Source organism: Lithobates pipiens, unplaced genomic scaffold (genome assembly GCF_037356315.1).
Source record: "Lithobates pipiens isolate NorthernLeopardFrog02 unplaced genomic scaffold, aLitPip1_a1.2 Scaffold_114, whole genome shotgun sequence".
Taxonomy (NCBI): domain Eukaryota; kingdom Metazoa; phylum Chordata; class Amphibia; order Anura; family Ranidae; genus Lithobates; species Lithobates pipiens.
This window is the reverse complement of record NW_027507701.1, coordinates 137,396-154,174: the sequence shown is the minus strand read 5'-3', so window position 1 is coordinate 154,174 and position 16,779 is coordinate 137,396. Positions and strand designations below refer to the sequence as shown.

Sequence of the window (16,779 nt, the reverse complement as noted above, 5' to 3'; positions counted from 1 at the left end):
CGAGGTGACCACCTTGGCTTTTGTCAAGAGAGTTGTAAGTAGGGTGCAAGATCGCCTATGGCCACATCACCCTGAATGCACTCAATCTCGTCTGATCTCGGATGCCAAGCAGGGTCGGGCCTGGTTAGTACCTGGATGGGAGACCGCCTGGGAATACCAGGTGCCGTAGGCTTTTTTCCATTATGTTGTTGGCTTTGGCGACCTGCTGTATTTTTCCTCTCGATTGCCCGAGGTGACCACCTTGGCTTTTGTCAAGAGAGTTGTAAGTAGGGTGCAAGATCGCCTACGGCCACATCACCCTGAATGCGCTTGATCTCGTCTGATCTCGGATGCTAAGCAGGGTCGGGCCTGGTTAGTACCTGGACGGGAGACCGCCTGGGAATACCAGTTGCCGTAGGCTTTTTTCTATTATGTTGTTGGCTTTGGCGACCTGCTGTATTTTTCCTCTCGATTGCCCGAGGTGACCACCTTGGCTTTTGTCAAGAGAGTTGTAAGTAGGGTGCAAGATCGCCTACGGCCACATCACCCTGAATGCGGTCGATCTCGTCTGATCTCGGATGCTAAGCAGGGTCGGGCCTGGTTAGTACCTGGATGGGAGACCGCCTGGGAATACCAGGTGCCGTAGGCTTTTTTCCATTATGTTGTTGGCTTTGGCGACCTGCTGTATTTTTCCTCTCGATTGCCCGAGGTGACCACCTTGGCTTTTGTCAAGAGAGTTGTAAGTAGGGTGCAAGATCGCCTACTGCCACATCACCCTGAATGCGCTCGATCTCGTCTGAGCTCGCATGCTAAGGCAGCGTCGGGCCTGGTTAGTACCTGGATGGGAGACCGCCTGAGAATAACAGGTGCCGTAGGCTTTTTTCCATTATGTTGTTGGCTTTGGCGACCTGCTGTATTTTTCCTCTCGATTGCCCGAGGTGACCACCTTGGATTATGTCAAGAGAGTTGTAAGTAGGGTGCAAGATCGCCTACTGCCACATCACCCTGAATGCGCTCGATCTCATCTGATCTCGGATGCTAAGCAGGGTCGGGCCTGGTTAGTACTTGGATGGGAGACCGCCTGAGAATACCAGGTGCCGTAGGCTTTTTTCCATTATGTTGTTGGCTTTGGCGACCTGCTGTATTTTTCCTCTCGATTGCCGAGGTGACCACCTTGACTTTTGTCAAGAGAGTTGTAAGCAGGGTGCAAGATCGCCTACGGCCACATCACCCTGAATGCGCTCGATCTCGTCTGATCTCGGATGATAAGCAGGGTCGGGCCTGGTTAGTACCTCGATGGGAGACCGCCTGGGAATACTAGGTGCTGTAGGCTTTTTTCCATTATGTTGTTGGCTTTGGCGACCTGCTGTATTTTTCCTCTCGATTGCCCGAGGTGACCACCTTGGCTTTTGTCAAGAGAGTTGTAAGTAGGGTGCAAGATCGCCTACTGCCACATCACCCTGAATGCGCTCGATCTCGTCTGAGCTCGGATGCTAAGTAGGGTCGGGCCTGGTTAGTACCTGGATGGGAGACCGCCTGAGAATACCAGGTGCCGTAGGCTTTTTTCCATTATGTTGTTGGCTTTGGCGACCTGCTGTATTTTTCCTCTCGATTGCCCGAGGTGACCACCTTGGCTTTTGTCAAGAGAGTTGTAAGTAGGGTGCCAGATCGCCTACGGCTACATCACCCTGAATGCGCTCGATCTCATCTGATCTCGGATGCTAAGCAGGGTCGGGCCTGGTTAGTACCTGGATCGGAGACCGCCTGGGAATACCATGTGCCGTAGGCTTTTTTCCATTATGTTGTTGGCTTTGGCGACCTGCTGTATTTTTCCTCTCGATTGCCCGAGGTGACCACCTTGGCTTTTGTCAAGAGAGTTGTAAGTAGGGTGCAAGATCGCCTACGGCCACATCACCCTGAATGCGCTCGATCTCGTCTGATCTCGGATGCTAAGCAGGGTCGGGCCTGGTTAGTACCTGGATGGGAGCCCGCCTTGGAATACCAGGTGCCGTAGGCTTTTTTCCATTATGTTGTTGGCTTTGGCGACCTGCTGTATTTTTCCTCTCGATTGCCCGAGGTGACCACCTTGGCTTTTGTCAAGAGAGTTGTAAGTAGGGTGCAAGATCGCCTATGGCCACATCTCCCTGAATGCACTCAATCTCGTCTGATCTCGGATGCCAAGCAGGGTCGGGCCTGGTTAGTACCTGGATGGGAGACCGCCTGGGAATACCAGGTGCCGTAGGCTTTTTTCCATTATGTTGTTGGCTTTGGCGACCTGCTGTATTTTTCCTCTCGATTGCCCGAGGTGACCACCTTGGCTTTTGTCAAGAGAGTTGTAAGTAGGGTGCAAGATCGCCTACGGCCACATCACCCTGAATGCGCTCGATCTCGTCTGATCTCGGATGCTAAGCAGGGTCGGGCCTGGTTAGTACCTGGATGGGAGACCGCCTGGGAATACCAGGTGCCGTAGGCTTTTTTCCATTATGTTGTTGGCTTTGGCGACCTGCTGTATTTTTCCTCTCGATTGCCCGAGGTGACCACCTTGGCTTTTGTCAAGAGAGTTGTAAGTAGGGTGCAAGATCGCCTACTGCCACATCACCCTGAATGCGCTCGATCTCGTCTGAGCTCGGATGCTAAGCAGCGTCGGGCCTGGTTAGTACCTGGATGGGAGACCGCCTGAGAATAACAGGTGCCGTAGGCTTTTTTCCATTATGTTGTTGGCTTTGGCGACCTGCTGTATTTTTCCTCTCGATTGCCCGAGGTGACCACCTTGGATTATGTCAAGAGAGTTGTAAGTAGGGTGCAAGATCGCCTACTGCCACATCACCCTGAATGCGCTCGATCTCATCTGATCTCGGATGCTAAGCAGGGTCGGGCCTGGTTAGTACTTGGATGGGAGACCGCCTGAGAATACCAGGTGCCGTAGGCTTTTTTCCATTATGTTGTTGGCTTTGGCGACCTGCTGTATTTTTCCTCTCGATTGCCGAGGTGACCACCTTGACTTTTGTCAAGAGAGTTGTAAGCAGGGTGCAAGATCGCCTACGGCCACATCACCCTGAATGCGCTCGATCTCGTCTGATCTCGGATGATAAGCAGGGTCGGGCCTGGTTAGTACCTCGATGGGAGACCGCCTGGGAATACTAGGTGCTGTAGGCTTTTTTCCATTATGTTGTTGGCTTTGGCGACCTGCTGTATTTTTCCTCTCGATTGCCCGAGGTGACCACCTTGGCTTTTGTCAAGAGAGTTGTAAGTAGGGTGCAAGATCGCCTACTGCCACATCACCCTGAATGCGCTCGATCTCGTCTGAGCTCGGATGCTAAGTAGGGTCGGGCCTGGTTAGTACCTGGATGGGAGACCGCCTGAGAATACCAGGTGCCGTAGGCTTTTTTCCATTATGTTGTTGGCTTTGGCGACCTGCTGTATTTTTCCTCTCGATTGCCCGAGGTGACCACCTTGGCTTTTGTCAAGAGAGTTGTAAGTAGGGTGCCAGATCGCCTACGGCTACATCACCCTGAATGCGCTCGATCTCATCTGATCTCGGATGCTAAGCAGGGTCGGGCCTGGTTAGTACCTGGATCGGAGACCGCCTGGGAATACCATGTGCCGTAGGCTTTTTTCCATTATGTTGTTGGCTTTGGCGACCTGCTGTATTTTTCCTCTCGATTGCCCGAGGTGACCACCTTGGCTTTTGTCAAGAGAGTTGTAAGTAGGGTGCAAGATCGCCTACGGCCACATCACCCTGAATGCGCTCGATCTCGTCTGATCTCGGATGCTAAGCAGGGTCGGGCCTGGTTAGTACCTGGATGGGAGACCGCCTTGGAATACCAGGTGCCGTAGGCTTTTTTCCATTATGTTGTTGGCTTTGGCGACCTGCTGTATTTTTCCTCTCGATTGCCCGAGGTGACCACCTTGGCTTTTGTCAAGAGAGTTGTAAGTAGGGTGCAAGATCGCCTATGGCCACATCTCCCTGAATGCACTCAATCTCGTCTGATCTCGGATGCCAAGCAGGGTCGGGCCTGGTTAGTACCTGGATGGGAGACCGCCTGGGAATACCAGGTGCCGTAGGCTTTTTTCCATTATGTTGTTGGCTTTGGCGACCTGCTGTATTTTTCCTCTCGATTGCCCGAGGTGACCACCTTGGCTTTTGTCAAGAGAGTTGTAAGTAGGGTGCAAGATCGCCTACGGCCACATCACCCTGAATGCGCTCGATCTCGTCTGATCTCGGATGCTAAGCAGGGTCGGGCCTGGTTAGTACCTGGATGGGAGACCGCCTGGGAATACCAGGTGCCGTAGGCTTTTTTCCATTATGTTGTTGGCTTTGGCGACCTGCTGTATTTTTCCTCTCGATTGCCCGAGGTGACCACCTTGGCTTTTGTCAAGAGAGTTGTAAGTAGGGTGCAAGATCGCCTACTGCCACATCACCCTGAATGCGCTCGATCTCGTCTGAGCTCGGATGCTAAGCAGCGTCGGGCCTGGTTAGTACCTGGATGGGAGACCGCCTGAGAATAACAGGTGCCGTAGGCTTTTTTCCATTATGTTGTTGGCTTTGGCGACCTGCTGTATTTTTCCTCTCGATTGCCCGAGGTGACCACCTTGGATTATGTCAAGAGAGTTGTAAGTAGGGTGCAAGATCGCCTACTGCCACATCACCCTGAATGCGCTCGATCTCGTCTGATCTCGGATGCTAAGCAGGGTCGGGCCTGGTTAGTACCTGGATGGGAGACCGCCTGAGAATACCAGGTGCCGTAGGCTTTTTTCCATTATGTTGTTGGCTTTGGCGACCTGCTGTATTTTTCCTCTCGATTGCCGAGGTGACCACCTTGACTTTTGTCAAGAGAGTTGTAAGCAGGGTGCAAGATCGCCTACGGCCACATCACCCTGAATGCGCTCGATCTCGTCTGATCTCGGATGATAAGCAGGGTCGGGCCTGGTTAGTACCTCGATGGGAGACCGCCTGGGAATACCAGGTGCTGTAGGCTTTTTTCCATTATGTTGTTGGCTTTGGCGACCTGCTGTATTTTTCCTCTCGATTGCCCGAGGTGACCACCTTGGCTTTTGTCAAGAGAGTTGTAAGTAGGGGGCAAGACCGCCTACGGCCACATCACCCTGAATGCGCTCGATCTCGTCTGATCTCGGATGCTAAGCAGGGTCTCATCTGGTTAGTACCTGGATGGGAGACCGCCTGGGAATACCAGGTGCCGCAGGCTTTTTTCCATTATGTTGTTGGCTTTGGCGACCTGCTGTATTTTTCCTCTCGATTGCCCGAGGTGACCACCTTGGCTTTTGTCAAGAGAGTTGTAAGTAGGGTGCAAGATCGCCTACTGCCACATCACCCTGAATGCGCTCGATCTCGTCTGAGCTCGGATGCTAAGTAGGGTCGGGCCTGGTTAGTACCTGGATGGGAGACCGCCTGAGAATACCAGGTGCCGTAGGCTTTTTTCCATTATGTTGTTGGCTTTGGCGACCTGCTGTATTTTTCCTCTCGATTGCCTGAGGTGACCACCTTGGCTTTTGTCAAGAGAGTTGTAAGTAGGGAGCAAGATCGCCTACGGCCACATCACCCTGAATGCGCTTGATCTCGTCTGATCTCGGATGCTACGCAGGGTCGGGCCTGGTTAGTACCTGGACGGGAGACCGCCTGGGAATACCAGTTGCCGTAGGCTTTTTTCTATTATGTTGTTGGCTTTGGCGACCTGCTGTATTTTTCCTCTCGATTGCCCGAGGTGACCACCTTGGCTTTTGTCAAGAGAGTTGTAAGTAGGGTGCAAGATCGCCTACGGCCACATCACCCTGAATGCGCTCGATCTCGTCTGATCTCGGATGCTAAGCAGGGTCGGGCCTGGTTAGTACCTGGATGGGAGACCGCCTGGGAATACCAGGTGCCGTAGGCTTTTTTCCATTATGTTGTTGGCTTTGGCGACCTGCTGTATTTTTCCTCTCGATTGCCCGAGGTGACCACCTTGGCTTTTGTCAAGAGAGTTGTAAGTAGGGTGCAAGATCGCCTACTGCCACATCACCCTGAATGCGCTCGATCTCGTCTGAGCTCGGATGCTAAGTAGGGTCGGGCCTGGTTAGTACCTGGATGGGAGACCGCCTGAGAATACCAGGTGCCATAGGCTTTTTTCCATTATGTTGTTGGCTTTGGCGACCTGCTGTATTTTTCCTCTCGATTGCCCGAGGTGACCACCTTGGCTTTTGTCAAGAGAGTTGTAAGTAGGGTGCAAGATCGCCTATGGCCACATCACCCTGAATGCGCTCTATCTTGTCTGATCTCGGATGCTAAGCAGGGTCGGGCCTGGTTAGTACCTGGATGGGAGACCGCCTGGGAATACCATGTGCCGTAGGCTTTTTTCCATTATGTTGTTGGCTTTGGCGACCTGCTGTATTTTTCCTCTCTATTGCCCGAGGTGACCACCTTGGCTTTTGTCAAGAGAGTTGTAAGTATGGTCGAAAGATTGCCTACGGCCACATCACCCTGAATGCGCTCGATCTCGTCTGATCTCGGATGCTAAGCAGGGTCGGGCCTGGTTAGTACCTGGATGGGAGACCGCCTGGGAATACCAGGTGCCGTAGGCTTTTTTCCATTATGTTGTTGGCTTTGGCGACCTGCTGTATTTTTCCTCTCGATTGCCTGAGGTGACCACCTTGGCTTTTGTCAAGAGAGTTGTAAGTAGGGAGCAAGATCGCCTACGGCCACATCACCCTGAATGCGCTTGATCTCGTCTGATCTCGGATGCTAAGCAGGGTCGGGCCTGGTTAGTACCTGGACGGGAGACCGCCTGGGAATACCAGTTGCCGTAGGCTTTTTTCTATTATGTTGTTGGCTTTGGCGACCTGCTGTATTTTTCCTCTCGATTGCCCGAGGTGACCACCTTGGCTTTTGTCAAGAGAGTTGTAAGTAGGGTGCAAGATCGCCTACGGCCACATCACCCTGAATGCGCTCGATCTCGTCTGATCTCGGATGCTAAGCAGGGTCGGGCCTGGTTAGTACCTGGATGGGAGACCGCCTGGGAATACCAGGTGCCGTAGGCTTTTTTCCATTATGTTGTTGGCTTTGGCGACCTGCTGTATTTTTCCTCTCGATTGCCCGAGGTGACCACCTTGGCTTTTGTCAAGAGAGTTGTAAGTAGGGTGCAAGATCGCCTACGGCCACATCACCCACAATGCGCTCGATCTCGGATGCTAAGCAGGGTCGGGCCTGGTTAGTACCTGGATGGGAGACCTCCTTGGAATACCAGGTGCCGTAGGCTTTTTTCCATTATGTTGTTGGCTTTGGCGACCTGCTGTATTTTTCCTCTCGATTGCCTGAGGTGACCACCTTGGCTTTTGTCAAGAGAGTTGTAAGTAGGGAGCAAGATCGCCTACGGCCACATCACCCTGAATGCGCTTGATCTCGTCTGATCTCGGATGCTAAGCAGGGTCGGGCCTGGTTAGTACCTGGACGGGAGACCGCCTGGGAATACCAGTTGCCGTAGGCTTTTTTCTATTATGTTGTTGGCTTTGGCGACCTGCTGTATTTTTCCTCTCGATTGCCCGAGGTGACCACCTTGGCTTTTGTCAAGAGAGTTGTAAGTAGGGTGCAAGATCGCTTACGGCCACATCACCCTGAATGCGCTCGATCTCATCTGATCTCGGATGCTAAGCAGGGTCGGGCTTGGTTAGTACCTGGATGGGAGACCACCTGGGAATACCAGGTGCCGTAGGCTTTTTTCCATTATGTTGTTGGCTTTGGCGACCTGCTGTATTTTTCCTCTCGATTGCCCGAGGTGACCACCTTGGCTTTTGTCAAGAGAGTTGTAAGTAGGGTGCAAGATCGCTTACGGCCACATCACCCTGAATGCGCTCGATCTCATCTGATCTCGGATGCTAAGCAGGGTCGGGCTTGGTTAGTACCTGGATGGGAGACCGCCTGGGAATACCAGGTGCCGTAGGCTTTTTTCCATTATGTTGTTGGCTTTGGCGACCTGCTGTATTTTTCCTCTCGATTGCTCAAGGTGACCACCTTGGCTTTTGTCAAGAGAGTTGTAAGTAGGGGGCAAGATCGCCTACGGCTACATCACCCTGAATGCGCTCGATCTCGTCTGATCTCGGATGCTAAGCAGGGTCGGGCCTGGTTAGTACCTGGATGGGAGACCGCCTGGGAATACCAGGTGCCGTAGGCTTTTTTCCATTATGTTGTTGGCTTTGGCGACCTGCTGTATTTTTCCTCTCGATTGCCCAAGGTGACCACCTTGGCTTTTGTCAAGAGAGTTGTAAGTAGGGGGCAAGATCACCTACGGCCACATCACCCTGAATGCGCTCGATCTCGTCTGATCTCGGATGCTAAGCAGGGTCGGGCCTGGTTAGTACCTGGATGGGAGACCGCCTGGGAATACCAGGTGCCGTAGGCTTTTTTCCATTATGTTGTTGGCTTTGGCGACCTGCTGTATTTTTCCTCTCGATTGCCCAAGGTGACCACCTTGGCTTTTGTCAAGAGAGTTGTAAGTAGGGGGCAAGATCACCTACGGCCACATCACCCTGAATGCGCTCGATCTCGTCTGATCTCGCATGCTAAGCAGGGTCTGGCCTGGTTAGTACCTGGATGGGAGACCGCCTGGGAATACCAGGTGCCGTCGGCTTTTTTCCATTATGTTGTTGGCTTTGGCGATCTGCTGTATTTTTCCTCTCGTTTGCCCGAGGTGACCACCTTGGCTTTTGTCAAGAGAGTTGTAAGTAGGGTGCAAGATCGTCTACGCCACATCACCCTGAATGCGCTCGATCTCGTCTGATCTCGGATGCTAAGCAGGGTCTGGCCTGGTTAGTACCTGGATGGGAGACCGCCTGGGAATACCAGGTGCCGTCGGCTTTTTTCCATTATGCTGTTGGCTTTGGCGACCTGCTGTATTTTTCCTCTCGTTTGCCCGAGGTGACCACCTTGGCTTTTGTCAAGAGAGTTGTAAGTAGGGTGCAAGATCACCTACGGCCACATCACCCTGAATGCGCTCGATCTCATCTGATCTCGGATGCTAAGCAGGGTCGGGCCTGGTTAGTACCTGGATGGGAGACCGCCTGGGAATACCAGGTGCCGTAGGCTTTTTTCCATTATGTTGTTGGCTTTGGCGACCTGCTGTATTTTTCCTCTCGATTGCCCGAGGTGACCACCTTGGCTTTTGTCAAGAGAGTTGTAAGTAGGGTGCAAGATCGTCTACGCCACATCACCCTGAATGCGCTCGATCTCGTCTGATCTCGGATGCTAAGCAGGGTCGGGCTTGGTTAGTACCTGGATGGGAGACCGCCTGGGAATACCAGGTGCCGTAGGCTTTTTTCGATTATGTTGTTGGCTTTGGCGACCTGCTGTATTTTTCCTCTCGATTGCCCGAGGTGACCACCTTGGCTTTTGTCAAGAGAGTTGTAAGTAGGGTGCAAGATCGCCTACGGCCACATCACCCTGAATGCGCTCGATCTTGTCTGATCTCGGATGCTAAGCAGGTTCGGGCCTGGTTAGTACCTGGATGGGAGACCGCCTGGGAACTCCAGGTGCCGTAGGCTTTTTTCCATTATGTTGTTGGCTTTGGCGACCTGCTGTATTTTTCCTCTCGATTGCCCGAGGTGACCACCTTGGCTTTTGTCAAGAGAGTTGTAAGTAGGGTGCAAGATCGCCTACGGCCACATCACCCTGAATGCGCTCGATCTCGTCTAATCTCGGATGCTAAGCAGGCGCGGGCCTGGTTAGTACCTGGATGGGAGACCGCCTGGGAATACCAGGTGCCGTAGGCTTTTTTCCATTATGTTGTTGGCTTTGGCGACCTGCTGTATTTTTCCTCTCTATTGCCCGAGGTGACCACCTTGGCTTTTGTCAAGAGAGTTGTAAGTACGGTCAAAAGATTGCCTACGGCCACATCACCCTGAATGCGCTCGATCTCGTCTGATCTCGGATGCTAAGCAGGGTCGGGCCTGGTTAGTACCTGGATGGGAGACCGCCTGCGAATACCAGGTGCCGTAGGCTTTTTTCCATTATGTTGTTGGCTTTGGCGACCTGCTGTATTTTTCCTCTCGATTGCCCGAGGTGACCACCTTGGCTTTTGTCAAGAGAGTTGTAAGTAAGGTGCAAGATCGCCTACAGCCACATCACCCTGAATGCGCTCAATCTCGTCTGATCTAGGATGCTAAGCCGGGTCGGGCCTGGTTAGTACCTGGATGGGAGAGCGCCTGGGAATACCAGGTGCCGTAGGCTTTTTTCCATTATGTTGTTGGCTTTGGCGACCTGCTGTATTTTTCCTCTCGATTGCCCGAGGTGACCACCTTGGCTTTTGTCAAGAGAGTTGTAAGTAGGGTGCAAGATCACCTACGGCCACATCACCCTGATTGCGCTCGATCTCGTCTGATCTCGGAAGCTAAGCAGGGTCGGGCCTGGTTAGTACCTGGATGGGAGACTGCCTGGGAATACCATGTGCCGTAGGCTTTTTTCCATTATGTTGTTGGCTTTGGTGACCTGCTGTATTTTTCCTCTTGATTGCCCGAGGTGACCACCTTGGCTTTTGTCAAGAGATTTGTAAGTAGGGTGCAAGATTGCCTACAGCCACATCACCCCGAATGCGCTCGATCTCGTCTGATCTCGGATGCTAAGCAGGGTCGTGCCTGGTTAGTACCTGGATGGGAGACCGCCTGGGAATACCAGGTGCCGTTGGCTTTTTTCCATTATGTTGTTGGCTTTGGCGACCTGCTGTATTTTTCCTCTCGATTGCCCGAGGTGACCACCTTGGCTTTTGTCAAGAGAGTTGTAAGTAGGGTGCAAGATCGCCTACGGCCACATCACCTTGAATGCGCTCGATCTCGTCTGATCTCGGATGCTAAGCAGGGTCGGGCCTGGTTAGTACCTGGATGGGAGACTGCCTGGGGCTACCAGGTGCCGTAGGCTTTTTTCCATTATGTTGTTGGCTTTGGCGACCTGCTGTATTTTTCCTCTCTATTGCCCGAGGTGACCACCTTGGCTTTTGTCAAGAGAGTTGTAAGTAGGGTGCAAGATCGCCTATGGCCACATCACCCTGAATGCGCTCGATCTTGTCTGATCTCGGATTCTAAGCAGGGTCGGGCCTGGTTAGTACCTGGATGGGAGACCGCCTGGGAATACCAGGTGCCGTAGGCTTTTTTCCATTATGTTGTTGGCTTTGGCGACCTGCTGTATTTTTCCTCTCGATTGCCCGAGGTGACCACCTTGGCTTTTGTCAAGAGAGTTGTAAGTAGGGTGCAAGATTGCCTACGGCCACATCACCCTGAATGCGCTCGATCTCGTCTGATCTCGGATGCCAAGCAGGGTCGGGCCTGGTTAGTACCTGGATGGGAGACCGCCTGGGAATACCAGGTGCCGTAGGCTTTTTTCCATTATGTTGTTGGCTTTGGCGACCTGCTGTATTTTTCCTCTCGATTGCCCGAGGTGACCACCTTGGCTTTTGTCAAGAGAGTTGTAAGTAGGGTGCAAGATCGCCTACGGCCACATCACCCTGAATGCGCTCGATCTCGTCTGATCTCGGATGCCAAGCAGGGTCGGGCCTGGTTAGTACCTGGATGGGAGACCGCCTGGGAATACCAGGTGCCGTAGGCTTTTTTCCATTATGTTGTTGGCTTTGGCGACCTGCTGTATTTTTCCTCTCGATTGCCCGAGGTGACCACCTTGGCTTTTGTCAAGAGAGTTGTAAGTAGGGTGCAAGATCGCCTACGGCCACATCACCCTGAATGTGCTCGATCTCGTCTGATCTCGGATGCTAAGCAGGGTCGGGCCTGGTTAGTACCTGGATGGGAGACCGCCTGGGAATACCAGGTGCCGTAGGCTTTTTTCCATTATGTTGTTGGCTTTGGCGACCTGCTGTATTTTTCCTCTCGATTGCTCGAGGTGACCACCTTGGCTTTTTTTTTTTTTTTTTTTTTTGCCACATCAGCGAATCTTTACCTGAGACTATAAATCAACTTAACGTTCATTGTTGTCTCTTAGAATTAATCTTCACATCATTGTGGCTATTTTCTTGTTACTTACTTGTATAATTAAATGTAAAACATTTATCCAACTTTTATTTCATATTTCTTAAAACTGTTCTTATATCTTACTCCCAATATTTCACTGAAATTATATTAAAGTTATACTAGCCCCCCCCCCCTCCCCTTTCCCCTTGTCAGTAGTGTCCCTGCTCCTGATATCCTGGTCTTTATGGTCTTAGTTGTGCGGAGAAACTCCAGTCTCGCTTAAATTGTTTCCAACCTCTCCATTTTTTTTAGAAATATTACCCTTTCCTCTTCTTCTCTCAAACACAGGCTTTCCATATTATATATTTCTTCTACCGCATCTACCCACTCCCATGTTGTTGGGCACTCTACCTCTCGCCATTTTTTAGGGATCAGTTTTTTCGCAGCGTTTAATAGATGCGGGATGATTGTGTCCTGGTATTGTTTAACCCCAACCTCCGTGCCATGAAAGAGTACTACCCAGGGGTCTGGTTTCAATGCTGTTTGAGTTATTTCCTTAATCATTTGAAGGATCTTTTCCCAGTATAGTTTAATTTTGGCACACTCCCACCAGATGTGTGTCATGGTACCTGTTTTCCCACAGCCCCGCCAGCACTCGGCGGTCCCGCCTAGCTGGAATTTAGATACCTTATCCGACGGGGGTGTGGCCGGATGTGTAGGGTGGAGTGAGTGTGATGAGAGGACGCCGTGTGTAACTCCCTCCAAGGCCCCCATGATGGAAGCGTGGAGCGTATAATGTTTAATGCCACGGCTGAGTACAGCGTGAGGAGGGCCGGAGCTGAATAACATAGCTGGACGCTGGATGGGAGGAGGAGTGACAGCGTTACGCGATCACGCTGCGCCACCGGGGATCTCCGCTGACCTCCGAGTCTGCAGCCGTCGTACCCGACGTCCGAAGTGAAACGCGAGTCCACGAGTACCCCCGATCAACGCCGAACCTCTCCAATTGTGAGACACTGAGAGATACCGTGCACAAGCGTTACCGAAGGCTCCCCCGCTCCCCAGTAAGCTGCGACAGGAGGAAGGAGGTAAGCGGCAGGAGTGTGGGGAGGAGGAAGCCGGCAGTCAGAGGGGTACTGCAGGCAGAGGACTGGTAAGGAAAGCTGTGGTACAGCGATGCCTATGAGCCGGATGGGGTAAGAAAGACCTGTACTCTCCGGTCATCTTTTTATTTTGTCTCCTTCTTTCGATGTTCGGATTCCACTGCCTCCTGTGTGTGCCTTAAGGCGAGAGACTGCTAAATTGTTAGCCTGGGCAAAGGAATACTTCCTGGCAAAAAAGAATCTGAATATGTTGTAAGCAGCGCTTAAGAAATATCTGATTATGAGAACGTGTGGATTGACTATAAAGCTGTTTATAAATCTAGCTCAGTACTGTATTGACCTATTAACAGTGGGACGGTCTCTGTTTTAAAAAAAAACTGACAGGCTAAACAACTCATGAGCCAATGTGAGTAAATAAATGTATGTGGTGCTGCAAAACCAGGAAACAGGAGGTTTCTGTGTTACCTGAAATAAGCATTGGAATACGGTCATTACTGCATTAAGTGAATATTGTGTGGTGGGCGGCTGGATCAGTATCCCTTTAAAACACGATATAATACGATATATCCAGGAGTGTCCCGAAGTAAGGACGAGAAAAAGGAAAGTAAGATGCAACATTTACGTTCTGCAAAAGAAAGGGGGGAAAAAAGCTCGCAACAGTCCGTCACAGCAGCTAAGTTAGAACAATATGCCCATAATCCGGCTCAGTCATCTCAGACCCCTCCAAAAAAAGGACAGTCAAAAGGGCAGCAAGGTGTAATGACTGAAAGGAAAAGTGTGGGGCAGTCAAATATTAATATCAACACACAAGCCGGAGCAGTGGTAAAACCCTCAGTAAATAAAAATGCGGAAGCAGGGGAACAGAATATAGAAACTACAGTAGGTGACTCCCCCCCGATAGAAAAGGAGCCAACTATAAAGGATGTGTTACTGGCCGTAAATGCATGCAACATTTCACTTAAAGAACTCTGTAATCAAATGAAGGGAGTGAAGGAAGATCTAATGGTGGTAAGGCAAGACTTACAGAAAGTGGTGGAAAGGACGACAGAACTTGAGACAAGGACTAGTCGATTAGAAGACGATACAACCTTCTTAATTAAAGAAGTAGAAAGCCTGAAGGAGCAGTTCAGTGGATATAGAACAAGAATGGACGAAATGGAAAATAGGCTCCGGAGGGACAATGTGCGAGTAGTGGGCCTCCCCGAAAAAAGCGAGGGTGTAAACCCTACGGAATTTATGGAGCATCTTTTGGTTGAACTGTTTGGAAGGGAGGTTTTTTCAACAACGTTCTCAATAGAGAGGGCGCATAGGGTACCCTTTAGAGCACCATTGGAGGGGGGCCGTCCCAGGCCATTACTGATGAAATTACTTAATTATAAGGATAAAGTGGTGTTATTACGGAAAGCAAGGGAAATGGGGAATGTACTGTATAAGGGTGTTAGAATCTCACTATATTCTGACTTTTCCCCAGAACTTCAGAGAAAAAGGGTAGAGTTCCTCCAGGTGAAACGCAGGTTACAGAAGCTCAGGGTGCCGTATGCTCTGCTTTATCCTGCAAAGTTACGGATTAATGCACTAGGGCATACTCAGGTTTTTAGTTCCCCGATAGAAGTGGAAAAATGGATAGAAGAAAATAAAGAAAAGTTGTAGTTGCTGGGGTTTCTAGTACTGAGTGGGATGGGAAGATAGAAGGAGAGGGGGGGATGAAGTATGTGTGTTTTTTTTTTTTTTTTTTTTTTTTTTTTGGGTGTGTGCTGTCTGTGTCTGTATGGGAGGTAATACACGGCGAGTGCATTAGGTGAGGGTGGTAAATAGGTTGTGAAGAGAGTGGTATAAGGTCACTAATAGCCCCTAGGGTAACACCTAGGAAGGTGGGGGAGGGGCGGGAGGGAGGTAGAAAGGGGGGAGAGGGGGTGGGTGTAGTAGGGAAAATAGGGGGGAGGTCGAAGGGGAAAAAAATATATAAGTATGCACTAATAAATGTAGTACAGGAAATAATTCAAAGCAAAAAAGGACACAAACCGTGGGGTGGTAAAACTAGGGGTGGTAAAAAACAAGGAAAATTTATTGATCACACGGGGGAAAATGGTAATAAACGATCATACAGTATAATGCATATTCAAAGACACATAACATACGAGTTAATGGTGATGCCTAATAAATTTGTTATTATACAAGGGAGTAATACATGGGGAGTGTGGTATAAGGTAATAAAAGAAGTTAGAGGGGAGTTGGTGGGTACTGGGAGACAAATGGTTCTCAATAGTGTTATCAGTAGACTGGTTATTTCGCTCTCTTTCTTTACTACCTTAGGTTTTTCTTTTTTTTTCTTTTTCTCCTCTATATTTGTTTATGGCTATGCAGGATGGTAAAATTAAGATAGGCTCCTGGAATGTGAGGGGTCTGGGGACGCGGTTGAAACAAAAAGCTGTGCTATCCTTGTTGGAGGGATGTGGAGTAGAGTTGCTCTGCATACAGGAGACCCATTTAAATAGAGATACAATATACCGGCTGCAGAGCAGAAAATATCAATTTCAATATCACTCTGTTTATTCGACATATAGCAGAGGGGTGAGTGTCTTGGTAAAAACGGGGGTGAATTTTGTATGCAAACGGGTTAGCCTGGATGAAAAAGGCAGATACATTTTCTTACAGTGCCTAATTGAAAATAGAGAATGTATGCTGGCAAACATCTACATCCCTCCACCATTTAAAATGGAAGTGCTTTTTAAATTACAGGAATTTTTAGTGGGGATAGATGGTGTCCCTATAATAATAGTAGGGGATTTTAACACGGTATTGGATATTAAAATTGATAGATTCCCAGAAAAAACACTGGCGGAACCAGCTTGGCAGGGGAGGTTGGGACAGTACCTGGAAGAAGTAGGACTACGGGATTTATGGAGAACTGGGAACCCGGGAGTTCGGCAGTATAGTTGCTACTCGTCCACACATACTACGTTATCCAGGATTGATATGATACTGGGGAATGACCTGGCCTTACAAATGGTGGAAAAGGTTGAATATCAGCCCAGGGGGATTTCAGATCATTCCCCAGTGACAGCAGTATTAAAAATGAGAGAACGTAAGGTACAGAGGTTGTGGAAAGTGAACCCGCTCTGGTTAGAACTGATAAAAAAAGAGACAGAAGAATGCCCTGAGAGAATTCAGTGGGAATTAAAAGAATTTCTAAAAAATAACCGGGGTACAGTAACATCGGGGATCCTGTGGGACACTCTGAAAGCTTTCTTAAGGGGCCTTATGATCCAATCAATAGCAAAAATAAACAGGAAATCTAGGGAACAGGAGGTACAAATAGGGAGAGAAGTGTCAGAGGCTGAAAGAGATTTTATTAGTGACCCCACGCAGGGCAAAGAAAAAATCTGGTTAGATAAACAAGAAGAACTTAGGTTATTAGCACTAAAGAAAGCAGAGATTCAGCATATGTTCCAACGCCAAGCCTCCTTCGCGGAAGGGGAAAGCGTGGGGAAAATGTTGGCACAACTGGTGAAGAATAACTCGGGTCCTTCCTCAATCTCGGCGATTAGGATATCTGAGGGAAAGGTTATAACAGAAACGGGGAGTATTTCCCAAGCATTTGAAGGATATTATAAAAACCTATATACTGCACAAAAAGTGGGGATGGATGAGCAAATGGAAGCATTTTTAGGTCAATTAGAGGTACCATGTTTGAAACAAGAAGAAAGAGAGGAACTGGAAGCCCCAATAACTTTGAAAGAACTTCAGGAAGCAGTTGCGA

The 16,779-nt window shown here is 49.9% G+C and overlaps 27 non-coding genes and 25 pseudogenes across 27 annotated transcripts; all 52 read left to right on the top strand.

The window, feature by feature from the left end:
• Positions 1–53: 53 nt before the first annotated feature.
• On the top strand, positions 54–172 carry LOC143961907 (5S ribosomal RNA). The gene has a single exon (XR_013270576.1). It is a non-coding gene; the product is annotated as a 5S ribosomal RNA (ribosomal RNA).
• A 109-nt stretch (positions 173–281) lies between these two features.
• On the top strand, positions 282–400 carry LOC143963942 (5S ribosomal RNA; annotated as a pseudogene).
• Positions 401–509: 109 nt separating this feature from the next.
• On the top strand, positions 510–628 carry LOC143972088 (5S ribosomal RNA). Its single transcript, XR_013271906.1, has one exon. It is a non-coding gene; the product is annotated as a 5S ribosomal RNA (ribosomal RNA).
• Positions 629–737: 109 nt separating this feature from the next.
• Positions 738–857, top strand: LOC143969001 (5S ribosomal RNA; annotated as a pseudogene).
• Positions 858–966: 109 nt separating this feature from the next.
• On the top strand, positions 967–1,085 carry LOC143971768 (5S ribosomal RNA). The gene has a single exon (XR_013271877.1). It is a non-coding gene; the product is annotated as a 5S ribosomal RNA (ribosomal RNA).
• A 108-nt stretch (positions 1,086–1,193) lies between these two features.
• On the top strand, positions 1,194–1,312 carry LOC143961651 (5S ribosomal RNA). The gene has a single exon (XR_013270517.1). It is a non-coding gene; the product is annotated as a 5S ribosomal RNA (ribosomal RNA).
• A 109-nt stretch (positions 1,313–1,421) lies between these two features.
• LOC143964566 (5S ribosomal RNA) lies at positions 1,422–1,540 on the top strand (annotated as a pseudogene).
• A 109-nt stretch (positions 1,541–1,649) lies between these two features.
• Positions 1,650–1,768, top strand: LOC143964314 (5S ribosomal RNA; annotated as a pseudogene).
• Positions 1,769–1,877: 109 nt separating this feature from the next.
• LOC143973371 (5S ribosomal RNA) lies at positions 1,878–1,996 on the top strand. Its single transcript, XR_013272022.1, has one exon. It is a non-coding gene; the product is annotated as a 5S ribosomal RNA (ribosomal RNA).
• Positions 1,997–2,105: 109 nt separating this feature from the next.
• LOC143962490 (5S ribosomal RNA) lies at positions 2,106–2,224 on the top strand. Its single transcript, XR_013270710.1, has one exon. It is a non-coding gene; the product is annotated as a 5S ribosomal RNA (ribosomal RNA).
• Positions 2,225–2,333: 109 nt separating this feature from the next.
• Positions 2,334–2,452, top strand: LOC143961948 (5S ribosomal RNA). Its single transcript, XR_013270593.1, has one exon. It is a non-coding gene; the product is annotated as a 5S ribosomal RNA (ribosomal RNA).
• A 109-nt stretch (positions 2,453–2,561) lies between these two features.
• LOC143967221 (5S ribosomal RNA) lies at positions 2,562–2,680 on the top strand (annotated as a pseudogene).
• Positions 2,681–2,789: 109 nt separating this feature from the next.
• On the top strand, positions 2,790–2,908 carry LOC143971757 (5S ribosomal RNA). The gene has a single exon (XR_013271876.1). It is a non-coding gene; the product is annotated as a 5S ribosomal RNA (ribosomal RNA).
• A 108-nt stretch (positions 2,909–3,016) lies between these two features.
• Positions 3,017–3,135, top strand: LOC143961643 (5S ribosomal RNA). The gene has a single exon (XR_013270516.1). It is a non-coding gene; the product is annotated as a 5S ribosomal RNA (ribosomal RNA).
• A 109-nt stretch (positions 3,136–3,244) lies between these two features.
• Positions 3,245–3,363, top strand: LOC143964545 (5S ribosomal RNA; annotated as a pseudogene).
• Positions 3,364–3,472: 109 nt separating this feature from the next.
• Positions 3,473–3,591, top strand: LOC143964308 (5S ribosomal RNA; annotated as a pseudogene).
• A 109-nt stretch (positions 3,592–3,700) lies between these two features.
• Positions 3,701–3,819, top strand: LOC143970524 (5S ribosomal RNA). The gene has a single exon (XR_013271764.1). It is a non-coding gene; the product is annotated as a 5S ribosomal RNA (ribosomal RNA).
• A 109-nt stretch (positions 3,820–3,928) lies between these two features.
• Positions 3,929–4,047, top strand: LOC143962483 (5S ribosomal RNA). Its single transcript, XR_013270709.1, has one exon. It is a non-coding gene; the product is annotated as a 5S ribosomal RNA (ribosomal RNA).
• A 109-nt stretch (positions 4,048–4,156) lies between these two features.
• Positions 4,157–4,275, top strand: LOC143961877 (5S ribosomal RNA). Its single transcript, XR_013270572.1, has one exon. It is a non-coding gene; the product is annotated as a 5S ribosomal RNA (ribosomal RNA).
• A 109-nt stretch (positions 4,276–4,384) lies between these two features.
• Positions 4,385–4,503, top strand: LOC143967210 (5S ribosomal RNA; annotated as a pseudogene).
• Positions 4,504–4,612: 109 nt separating this feature from the next.
• Positions 4,613–4,731, top strand: LOC143962575 (5S ribosomal RNA). Its single transcript, XR_013270725.1, has one exon. It is a non-coding gene; the product is annotated as a 5S ribosomal RNA (ribosomal RNA).
• Positions 4,732–4,839: 108 nt separating this feature from the next.
• On the top strand, positions 4,840–4,958 carry LOC143971492 (5S ribosomal RNA). Its single transcript, XR_013271852.1, has one exon. It is a non-coding gene; the product is annotated as a 5S ribosomal RNA (ribosomal RNA).
• Positions 4,959–5,067: 109 nt separating this feature from the next.
• Positions 5,068–5,186, top strand: LOC143967187 (5S ribosomal RNA; annotated as a pseudogene).
• Positions 5,187–5,295: 109 nt separating this feature from the next.
• LOC143964539 (5S ribosomal RNA) lies at positions 5,296–5,414 on the top strand (annotated as a pseudogene).
• Positions 5,415–5,523: 109 nt separating this feature from the next.
• LOC143966745 (5S ribosomal RNA) lies at positions 5,524–5,642 on the top strand (annotated as a pseudogene).
• Positions 5,643–5,751: 109 nt separating this feature from the next.
• On the top strand, positions 5,752–5,870 carry LOC143961803 (5S ribosomal RNA). The gene has a single exon (XR_013270559.1). It is a non-coding gene; the product is annotated as a 5S ribosomal RNA (ribosomal RNA).
• A 109-nt stretch (positions 5,871–5,979) lies between these two features.
• Positions 5,980–6,098, top strand: LOC143966834 (5S ribosomal RNA; annotated as a pseudogene).
• Positions 6,099–6,207: 109 nt separating this feature from the next.
• Positions 6,208–6,326, top strand: LOC143966966 (5S ribosomal RNA; annotated as a pseudogene).
• A 110-nt stretch (positions 6,327–6,436) lies between these two features.
• LOC143961729 (5S ribosomal RNA) lies at positions 6,437–6,555 on the top strand. Its single transcript, XR_013270539.1, has one exon. It is a non-coding gene; the product is annotated as a 5S ribosomal RNA (ribosomal RNA).
• Positions 6,556–6,664: 109 nt separating this feature from the next.
• Positions 6,665–6,783, top strand: LOC143963934 (5S ribosomal RNA; annotated as a pseudogene).
• A 109-nt stretch (positions 6,784–6,892) lies between these two features.
• On the top strand, positions 6,893–7,011 carry LOC143961659 (5S ribosomal RNA). The gene has a single exon (XR_013270518.1). It is a non-coding gene; the product is annotated as a 5S ribosomal RNA (ribosomal RNA).
• A 109-nt stretch (positions 7,012–7,120) lies between these two features.
• LOC143968946 (5S ribosomal RNA) lies at positions 7,121–7,229 on the top strand (annotated as a pseudogene).
• A 109-nt stretch (positions 7,230–7,338) lies between these two features.
• Positions 7,339–7,457, top strand: LOC143963926 (5S ribosomal RNA; annotated as a pseudogene).
• A 109-nt stretch (positions 7,458–7,566) lies between these two features.
• LOC143970072 (5S ribosomal RNA) lies at positions 7,567–7,685 on the top strand. The gene has a single exon (XR_013271723.1). It is a non-coding gene; the product is annotated as a 5S ribosomal RNA (ribosomal RNA).
• A 109-nt stretch (positions 7,686–7,794) lies between these two features.
• LOC143970293 (5S ribosomal RNA) lies at positions 7,795–7,913 on the top strand. The gene has a single exon (XR_013271743.1). It is a non-coding gene; the product is annotated as a 5S ribosomal RNA (ribosomal RNA).
• A 109-nt stretch (positions 7,914–8,022) lies between these two features.
• On the top strand, positions 8,023–8,141 carry LOC143969222 (5S ribosomal RNA). The gene has a single exon (XR_013271654.1). It is a non-coding gene; the product is annotated as a 5S ribosomal RNA (ribosomal RNA).
• A 109-nt stretch (positions 8,142–8,250) lies between these two features.
• LOC143970403 (5S ribosomal RNA) lies at positions 8,251–8,369 on the top strand. The gene has a single exon (XR_013271753.1). It is a non-coding gene; the product is annotated as a 5S ribosomal RNA (ribosomal RNA).
• A 109-nt stretch (positions 8,370–8,478) lies between these two features.
• LOC143965406 (5S ribosomal RNA) lies at positions 8,479–8,597 on the top strand (annotated as a pseudogene).
• Positions 8,598–8,706: 109 nt separating this feature from the next.
• On the top strand, positions 8,707–8,824 carry LOC143968040 (5S ribosomal RNA; annotated as a pseudogene).
• Positions 8,825–8,933: 109 nt separating this feature from the next.
• On the top strand, positions 8,934–9,052 carry LOC143968360 (5S ribosomal RNA). Its single transcript, XR_013271646.1, has one exon. It is a non-coding gene; the product is annotated as a 5S ribosomal RNA (ribosomal RNA).
• A 109-nt stretch (positions 9,053–9,161) lies between these two features.
• On the top strand, positions 9,162–9,279 carry LOC143965097 (5S ribosomal RNA; annotated as a pseudogene).
• Positions 9,280–9,388: 109 nt separating this feature from the next.
• LOC143962969 (5S ribosomal RNA) lies at positions 9,389–9,507 on the top strand (annotated as a pseudogene).
• Positions 9,508–9,616: 109 nt separating this feature from the next.
• On the top strand, positions 9,617–9,735 carry LOC143964251 (5S ribosomal RNA; annotated as a pseudogene).
• A 110-nt stretch (positions 9,736–9,845) lies between these two features.
• On the top strand, positions 9,846–9,964 carry LOC143971437 (5S ribosomal RNA). Its single transcript, XR_013271847.1, has one exon. It is a non-coding gene; the product is annotated as a 5S ribosomal RNA (ribosomal RNA).
• Positions 9,965–10,073: 109 nt separating this feature from the next.
• LOC143968249 (5S ribosomal RNA) lies at positions 10,074–10,192 on the top strand (annotated as a pseudogene).
• Positions 10,193–10,301: 109 nt separating this feature from the next.
• Positions 10,302–10,420, top strand: LOC143962652 (5S ribosomal RNA). Its single transcript, XR_013270750.1, has one exon. It is a non-coding gene; the product is annotated as a 5S ribosomal RNA (ribosomal RNA).
• Positions 10,421–10,529: 109 nt separating this feature from the next.
• LOC143964359 (5S ribosomal RNA) lies at positions 10,530–10,648 on the top strand (annotated as a pseudogene).
• Positions 10,649–10,757: 109 nt separating this feature from the next.
• LOC143965938 (5S ribosomal RNA) lies at positions 10,758–10,876 on the top strand (annotated as a pseudogene).
• A 109-nt stretch (positions 10,877–10,985) lies between these two features.
• On the top strand, positions 10,986–11,104 carry LOC143963507 (5S ribosomal RNA; annotated as a pseudogene).
• A 109-nt stretch (positions 11,105–11,213) lies between these two features.
• On the top strand, positions 11,214–11,332 carry LOC143969829 (5S ribosomal RNA). The gene has a single exon (XR_013271701.1). It is a non-coding gene; the product is annotated as a 5S ribosomal RNA (ribosomal RNA).
• Positions 11,333–11,441: 109 nt separating this feature from the next.
• LOC143969818 (5S ribosomal RNA) lies at positions 11,442–11,560 on the top strand. Its single transcript, XR_013271700.1, has one exon. It is a non-coding gene; the product is annotated as a 5S ribosomal RNA (ribosomal RNA).
• Positions 11,561–11,669: 109 nt separating this feature from the next.
• Positions 11,670–11,788, top strand: LOC143969488 (5S ribosomal RNA). Its single transcript, XR_013271670.1, has one exon. It is a non-coding gene; the product is annotated as a 5S ribosomal RNA (ribosomal RNA).
• The last annotated feature ends 4,991 nt before the right edge of the window (positions 11,789–16,779 follow it).